This window comes from Panthera leo, chromosome A2, assembly GCF_018350215.1.
Source record: "Panthera leo isolate Ple1 chromosome A2, P.leo_Ple1_pat1.1, whole genome shotgun sequence".
Classification (NCBI taxonomy): domain Eukaryota; kingdom Metazoa; phylum Chordata; class Mammalia; order Carnivora; family Felidae; genus Panthera; species Panthera leo.
In genome coordinates, this window is record NC_056680.1 from 56,084,526 (window position 1) to 56,093,508 (window position 8,983).

The 8,983-nt window shown below is 47.1% G+C and overlaps 1 long non-coding RNA gene across 1 annotated transcript; it reads right to left on the reverse strand.

Annotated features, from left to right (window-relative positions):
• Positions 1-1,474: 1,474 nt before the first annotated feature.
• LOC122204503 lies at positions 1,475-3,219 on the reverse strand. The gene is made up of 2 exons (XR_006195700.1): positions 2,070-3,219; positions 1,475-1,699 (listed from the first exon to the last, which is right to left on the reverse strand). It is a non-coding gene; the product is annotated as an uncharacterized LOC122204503 (long non-coding RNA).
• Positions 3,220-8,983: the final 5,764 nt, after the last annotated feature.

Sequence of the window (8,983 nt, forward strand, 5' to 3'; positions counted from 1 at the left end):
CTCCATTCCGAAGGAGCCTGTGGAGGCTCCCAACTTTGAACCTTCTAATAATGATTTACTGGTTTCAGGGGGTTCGGGGTGGGGGTGGCGGGGGGAGGTGGGACAAGAAGAGTGATGCAGAGTTTGGAGTCTGAAGGAATGATTAGCTGGGTGGAGGGCCCGGGGCCAGTGCTGATGCTGTAGTTAAGGCACAAGGACTTTCCGCAGCACCAAAGCATCACCTTTTGCTTCTCATCAACCCCTTGAAACGAACTCAGTCATGTTCACTGATAGCAATCAGTGCCACATAATGAGTGTTCGCCATGGGTCGGGGCCTCACCACACCTGTACAACCAACCCCACCCGTTCAAGAGGGTTATGGTGCGCCCCAGTGTTTGAGCTCTGGGAGACTGGGGTAGAGAAATGCTGAACAGCTTCCCTAGATAACACGGCTTTCAAATGCAGATCTGAGACTTCCCACCCTAAGCCTTTCCAGGTCCTGTCCTTGGTGCCTGTGGAAGGTACAGATTTCCAGGCCCTGTCCTTGACGTGTCTGACTCGGTAGGGTCGGGGGGCGGGGCCCGAGACTCTGAATTTTGCCCCCTTCCCGCGTGATTCCAGCAGGCAGCCTGGACACCCAGCCTCTGTCCAAGCAGGCCGCGTCCAGTATTCGGCTGTGCCCAGCTCACCAGTGTGAGCTCAGAAACACCGAACCAAGCAGTTCCCGTAGGTCCCCCCACCCCCCACCCAAAACCCCCCACCCCTGGCAGAAGAATCCTAAAACCCTGACTGGCATTTTCCAAAGGTCCCAGCAAGCTTCTCGGGACCCTGAGCAGCCAGCCAGTGAAACCTGAGGACTGCTTGTTTGGGGAGTGTGGGGGCTGCTTCTGGAGAAGGTGGGCTTGGTTACAAGCGTTGTCTTAATTGGCACGAGGACGTGGAAGGGAAAGCAATGAGTCCAAATTAATCCGTTTTCCTGTGAACATCTCCCACCACTCCGTGCCAAGGCGAGGCAGCCTTTGTAATGAACTGACTGGGCCTTTTCTCCCCCCAAACCCAAAATGGGAGCGTGCAATTTATTTTGTGTGCGAGGTGGTATGAAAATTGCCAAAGTTGGCAGATGAGGCTGGGATGTTGGTGGAGCTGGGCAAGCAGGGCTGAGCTGTCTGTCACCTCCAGGTCGGAATGGGGAGCTGGCTCCAAAGCAGGGACAGGGGCTGGGGCCACGGAGGTGCTGTGCCGAGGGCTGAGCAGGTGAGGTGGCCTTGGGAGGAGAGCAGAAACTTCTTAGCACTGTGGATGGGAGTAGAGGCACTACAGTTCAGAAATCAAAGCCTTCTCCTCGTCCTACCCTGCGTCACCACGGACCAGACACTTAACTCTCCAAGCGTCAGAGTCCACGTGGGTTCAGCGGTCTTTACTGAGTGCCTGCCGTGTGTAGTGAACCCAAGTTCATCTGCCTGATGCGCATCAAGACCATCACTGAGACATGGAGTATAAAGCAAAGCAAGAGTTTATTCCAGAGGCAGGAGGGCGAGCCTCACATCCACCTCCCTAGAGGAGGAGAGTCAGGGGTACTTAGTGGCAAAGGAAAAAGGTCAGGGTACAAAGTTGCGGCCGCTAACCCTTTGGTTACCCTTTTCAGTCCCCAGGGTCTTTTGATCCGTCCTCATTCTTGTGGGTATTGGGACCACGACCCGGCCGCGGCCGTTACTTCCTGCTGAGGTGGGGTGAAGACTGGGGTTAGACAAGTGGAAACTTCGGGGTGGAAAGGAATGTTCTGCATTACCGGGATTTTTGTCCTTTGGTCAATAGTTCCTGGACCATGTTGTGTCTAGGGTTTTAGGGGTACTAGAGAACAACAGGTAGCATGTTGTACTCATGGCTTGATTCCCTTGGACCAGTTACCCCGAGTCGGAGGTTCAGGTCCGGCAGAGGCTCACTGGTCTGAGCCGGGTCCCTTTCGACCTCCTCCCTGCTGACAGGGTGTAGGGAACCTGTGGATTCTTGTCATTCAAGTGTGAATCCACAGCTCAATTCCCTGTAGTTTCGGAGGAGTGGGGGGTCAACAGCACCTCGCAGGGTCTGACCTGTCCAGTGAGGCTGGAGCTGGTCCTCTGGGCTCCCGCTCTTCAGGTCTTTACTGACATCTTTAGTGACACCTTTGGATGTCACTAAGGGATTCAGGCAGCGTGAAGACACATCTGTGAGGTACATCAGCCTGCTGGAAGCAAACTCAGGCCCTGGATGTACCTGATAGTATCCAAAACGCTGGTGGCAGCCCCGCCAGCAACTCCTAGGTCACGAAAAGGACATAGAAAGTCTTCCATATAACATTCCACAGGGGCTTAAACCAAGCCCTCTTCTAGGGACCACTCTTTCCCAAAGCAGGGCAGATGGCACGGGTTGTTCCCAAGTGAAGTGGGTTTCTTGGCAGAGCTTTGCCAAAGTTCATTTTTTTCCCTTTTTCCACTGTCGCGGTGTCTCCAGGAAGCGTGTGATTTCCACTGAATGCCCAAGGCCTTGGACGCTGTGGTTGTCACTCCATTGTCACTCTGAATTATTAGCGGCAGTCCAAACCTAGAAATGATCTCGCTTAAAAGCATTTTGACAACTCCCGAGGCCTTCTCTGAACAGCAGGGAGGAACCTCAACCCCGTTGATAAAGGTGTCTGCAGATGCAAGCAAACCCCGAGAATTTCCCATTGTTCTTTGCATTCCGGGAAAGGCTGCCTGCCGGTCTTCCCCAGGTTTAGGGCCTCTCAGTTGTATACCCTTGAGAACTTGTGGGCACCCAGTCTTAGGATTGTTTTTAGCACAAGCGTTGCCTTTTGTAGCATTTCGCTGAAATCGGAGCCCGCAGTATACTTCTGGATCCACTGGAGAGTGGCATCTTTCCCATAACGGGTGCTTCGAGGAATGTGGCTAATTATTTCTTTCATCAGATGCTCTAGGGTAAGGATTCATTCTATTTCCAGCCGGTGTCAATGCCAGCACGGTGTCCAAACCCCCACTCCTTACTTAACTCCTCTTTGGTCCTCCAAGGGACGTTGGGGTTGATATGTAGTTAAGTCTATCTTTGGCACTAAAGCTCTTCCAGAGGGTCTTGGAGTCTTCGACGGGCTGCCAGCATGGTTCCCTTGGGCAGTCGGTCCACTTTGTGGCATCTTCCGCAGCAGACGATAGCTGATGGGTCACCACTGCACCCAGCTCTTCCTTGTCTTTGACCCGTGAAACTGTCCCCATCCATGAACACGTCCACGTCTGGATGATCCGATGGCAGCTTGTCCAGTCGGGAAGGCTGCGATCAGCTTGTTCAGCTATCCGTGTGTCTCTGGTGATCTTTCTGAGTGGCCCTTAGATCACCGGGCCACTTTTCTGTCACGTGTACCTCGGGTGGTCTGGCTTCGGTTTGCGGGGCTTCAGGGAAAAGCAGTTTTCGTTCTCAGTGCTTCCAGTCAACACAGTGGGAGAAAACTGGAAACCTTAGTTTGGAGAGTCAGGGTCAGACATTCAAGGAAACCAGAAGAATTCAGGACCCAGCCCAGGTGTATAGACAACCAACGAACCCTCAAAGACGGTTCATCGGAACTATGATCTTACATTTTCACAGGTGTGTTACTGGAACAATCTCTCTCTCTGAAACCACCCTCATCTCCACCAAAGATCGCCAAATTAGGACACATTTGTTTGTAAAATTGTCCAGTTGAAGCTGGGCCTGTTTACACAAGCGCCATCACAACGGTGATTGGTCATATAGGTGTTTGGTTTTTTCAATCTGCTTCGCTGGAACTTTTCGTAAGGAATGTCAGATTGAACTTTTAACAGCCTTGTCAGGCTCAAGGAGCCAAGCCAAATACTGGCCACCAGTCTTTGCCTGCCATACCTATAGATGTGGGTGGCTCCCTCTCTTCTCGAGATCCCCCAAATACCCTGAGGTTCCTGCATCTGCCAGGAAGTGACAACCTTCCTTATTCACCTGGTAGGGCTGCTGGAAACTTTGTAAGCAAGGTACGAGGCAAGTTTTCCAAGGGGCTTCATTGGCTAGGAAAGTCAACCTTAATTAGTTCCTTAAAGCTCTCTGATTGTAGCTGAGTCTAGGCATATCTCCCTCAACTGTGACATTCCAGTCAAAGCCTTGGCAACATGACCAATGTTTCCAGTGGCGTCCTGTTGCAAGGAGAACGGATTCGTATCGAACTTCTGCAAATAAATACACTGCCGTGAAAAAACGAGAATACTCCCTGAGAGTTTTGAATTCTGGTGGTACCAGGTAGGGAGAAAGGGATAAATGTTTCCTATCTGTTTATGAAGAACTTATTTACCAAACGTCTACCAAATGTCATAGGCAGACTTAAATTTAGAAGAGCAAACATTAGAGGACCAGCAATGTTTACACAAGTGTCTGTTTGAAAGCAGTTTCCCCATTAGTTCTGGGAATTCTTACTAAGCTTAGCTTTATGATCCTGAAGGGATCAGAGAGCTAGCTGTATTTGTCAATGCAGTGCAGCTGGCAAGGAGATTCTGTGACACACGATACTTCAGTAGTTAGTATTACAAGCGATGACGCTATACCAAGACATATCAAAACCTTAGGAATCTTATAAAATCTCTAGGACACTTAGAGCAATCACCCATACAACAAAGCCTAAGAAGGTTCCTCATCGCTTATTTGATGATGCCTCCCATGTCATTTGACACACCAGGGAATAAGCCTAATTCGTCAAAAAGACTTCCATTCACAAGCTGGGTTTTTGGAAGTTGGTGAAATACCAGAAGGTTTCAAAACACGTGCCTAAATAGGATTACAGATCGTTACAAAACGGGATACTTATTTAGCCAGGATGGCAAGAAGAGATTCTCAAGGTAAATGCAGACAGCAAGGCAAATGGAGCTGTGAGCAAACCTTAGCTCTCTTAACACTGAGCAGATTCAACTTTCTTAAGTAAGCAAAGACCTAACAAAGACAAGACATAGAAACTTTGTTTTTCTAGGCAGATTAAAGGTAAAGAAAAACCTCTGTTGATAATTTAGACCCATCATCTAAGAAGCCTCTGTCACATTAACAGCGAGAAAACCCAAATTCCAGTCTTATACCGCTGTACTTTGGATATTAAAACTCATTCGTTGCAACGAGATGAATTTTTAAAAAGATATGCAGTCCCTTCTTTCTTCCTCCGTGTCACCTCCCACGTTGATACATACTTATTTGGACAAGGACATCCAGGGCACTGCATGGGTCTGAGTTCTTGTGACGGGTGTTGGGATGTGCTGACCAGAATCTCCGGCAGGAACCAAGGTCTCCCAGCCATAGCAATGCTGCCTACAGCCTTCGACGCTCAGACATCATCAGGGATCGCCGTGACTGTAGACAGCGGCCTTGCCAAGGGCATTGCCCGCTGCCCGAGGTGGTCACATCCAAAGACGCTTACGAAGAGCCAGCCCCTTTCACCTAAGTTGGGATGCTTCCGAAGGGCAGTCCAACTTTCGGGACTGCTCAGAGAGTCGGCTAAGGCTTCCGTTGAAGTGTCACTGCTCAACTTCTGCCTGACATCGTTCTCTGCCTCCCCCTTCTCTTCGCCGGGGGTGGATCGCTGCCCTCATAAACTTGTTTCTTACATGCGAAACTCCAGAATCTCGGTCCCGACCATGCATAGCATTTCTTTCGAAAGATTCCCTTCTCGCAAACCTTCTGCAATTTTCCCTTTCGCATTCCTTCAGATTTTGTCCTACGTTTTCCCCTCTTTATTTTTTTTTAAATTTTGTTTGAGAGAGAGAGAGCACAAGCGGGGGAGGGGGGGAGAGAGAGACACAGAGAGACACAGAGAGAGAGAATCTCAAGCAGGCTCCACTTGGAGCCTGACACGGGGCTCAATCCCACAACTCTGGGATTATGACTTGCGCAGAGGTCAGGAGTGGGATGCTCAACAGACTGAGCCACCCAGGTACCCCAAGTTTTCCCTCTTTGAATAACCAGTCTCACTTTCATTAAATACAGAATTTTTTCCCTTATTTTTTCAAGTAGCCTTAATTACATTTATTAAAATTATTTACATCTGTCTGTCTGTCCTTCACTTGCCCATAAAGCTTCAGAAGCCATTGGACAGGGCTCTAACGTCTTTTTCTTTTCCATCACATTTTGTGACAGTCACAATGCCAACAGCTGGTTTGACTTACAGTAAACACAAGCAGAGTGAAACTATCATATTTAATGTTGGCAATTCTAAAGACTTATGTCCATTTTAACTAAACGAACAACGTTACATTAGCTTTCATACCAAATATTATCCAAGATCACTTGAACTTGAACGACACCTGGGGTTAGTTTGTATCTTTCTGAGTTTTAGAACGCCCAGTTCTTTTTTTTCTTTTAATTGTTTTAATGTTTATTTACTCTTGAGAGAGAGAGAGAAACAGAGAGAGACAGAGCGTGAATGGAAGAGGATTAGAGAGAGCGGGAGACACAGAATCTCAAGCAGGCTCCAGGCTCTGAGCCCTCAGCACAGAGCCCTACGTGGGGCTCGAACCCACAGACCACAAGATCATGACCTGAGCTGAAGTCAGACGCTTAACCGACCGAGCCACCCAGGCGCCCCTAGAACACCCAGTTCTTACAAGCACTTGCCTTCAAACCAGCTAAGTAGAGCACTTTTACAAATTAATTTTCACAACCACCACCCGGAGGTAGAGAAACTATCTCACATTTACAACATACATAGACACGTACCATTCCACAAACAGGGTGCAAGCAAAACCTTAAAGGCCCAGTTGCCTAATATCTCCCTTTTACAAAACACAGCTAAGTGCAAGATGGTCTTACCATTTATGGATCCCTTCATCGGTCGTCTTTCTCAGGAGTCTGATGAATATTGTGGTGGAGCAGAGTTGCCAAAAACAAACGATGGCCTCGTTTGGGAGACTCCAGCCCGTAGGGCTGGATGTGCAGATAGATTGTCCTTTCCCAGCGTCCAACGAGGTCATGGCTTGTTGTATTCAAAGATGCCCAAAGCGGTCAAAGCAGCTGACAGACCAGTTGAAGCCCAGGTTACCTCCGTGAATTTTCCCCTCCCCACCCCACCCCCTGCCCAGCTTCAGCTGTGTCCAGTCTGTGGTGTGGCCCATCCGTTGTGGACGGAGGCTCTCAGAAGAGGTCCATAGATGTTCAGCCTGATTCTGGAGACACTACTGGTCCTCTCTTTCCACAGACAAGAGAAAGGTCTCTTTTGTCGCTGAGAAAATAACTCATGTGGCTGGATATTTTCGAAAACTCCTCTGGTGACTGTCTGGAAGGTGGCCCAGAGATATTTAGGGTGCATCAAAGCAATGCCGGCCTGATAGAATTAGTTAGGAAGTGTTCTTTCTCCTGAATTTTTTGGAAGAGTTTGAGAAGATTGGTGTCAATTCTTCCAATGTTTGGTAGAATTCACCAGTGAGGCTGTCAGATCCGGGGCTTTTTTTTGTCAAGTGGTCTTCGATTACAGCCTCAATCTCCTCCCTAGTTATGTACGAATCTCTTCCGATTTTCTCTTTCTTTGTGATTTAGTCTTGGTAGGTTTTCTAGGTCTAGAGATTTGTCCATTGTATCTGGATTCTCCAATGAGCTGGACTACACTTGTTGATAGCACTCTAACCCTTTCGACGTCTGTAAGGAGTAGAAAGACCCTCTGTTTCATTTATCTCTGCTCTAATCTTTATTATTTCCTTCCCTTTGCTACCTTTGGCTTTTTCTAGTTTCTTAAGTTGCACGTCTATGGTGTTGATTTAAGATCTGTCTTGATGTTTACTGTGAGCGTTTACAGCTATAAATTTCCCCCTCACCACTGCTTTGTTGTTTTCCAGGAGTTTTGACGCGTCGTGTTTCATTTCCCTTCACCTCTACGTATTTTCGCATTCCACTGTGATTTCTTCTTCGACACATTGGTTCTTTGAGAGTGTGTTTTCAGTTTTCACAGCTTTTTAAATTTTCCACTCTTCCTTCTGTTACCGATTTCTGACTTCATCTTCTTGTGGTTGGAAAAGATACTTTGTATGATATCTATCTTGTAAAATCTACTGAGACTTAACTTGTGACCTAATGCAAAGTCTGTCTCAGAGAAGGTCCCTCGTGCCGTTATTGGTGGGTGGGGTCCCGTGCCCGTCTGTTAGATCTGGCTGGGCTATCGTGTTCTTCAAATCCTCTGTGTCCTTACTTACCTTCTGTCTGGTTGTTCTGTCCATTATTGACAGTGGGATATTGAAGGCTCCAATGATTATTATAGAACTATTTTTCCCTTCAGTTCTGTCGATAATGGCCTCTCATTATGTGTGTAAATGTTTATCATTTTTTCTTCTTGCTGTACTGAACCTCTTAATTCCTATAAAATGTCCTTCTTTGTCTCTTGTAACATTTTCTGATTGAACGTCTGTTTTGTCTGGTATTATTACAGCCACTCCACCCTTTCTTTTGGTTACTATTTGCATGGATTATCTTTTTCCTTCCTTTCATGTTCAACGTTTTTGTGTCTTTGGATCTGAGTCCCTTGTAGGTAACAGATAGTTGGATCCTATGTTTTTATCCATTTCACTAATCTGTTTAATCTGCTTACATTTAAAGTCATTACTGATAAGGAAGGAATTCCTTCTGTGGTTTGCCCTCTGTTTTCTATATGCCTTAATTGCTTTCTGTCTCAAATTTTCTGCATGACTATCTTCTTTTGCATTTAGTTGATTTTTTTTGTAGTGCAACATTTTAATTCCCTTCTCATTTCCTTTTGTGTATGTTCTGTGGCGTGTGTGTATGTGTGTGTGTGTGTGTGTGTGTGTGTGGTTGTGTGTGGTTACCATGGGATTGCTTTTAACATCCTAAAGTTACAACATTGTAATGTCAATTTATACCAGCTTAACCTCAATAACACATGAAAACTCAGCTACTTTACAGCCCTGACCCCACCTTCTTTCAGTTGTTAATGTCACAAAATTACATCTTTATGCGTCTTGTGTCCAAAAGCATAGATGAATAATTAGGT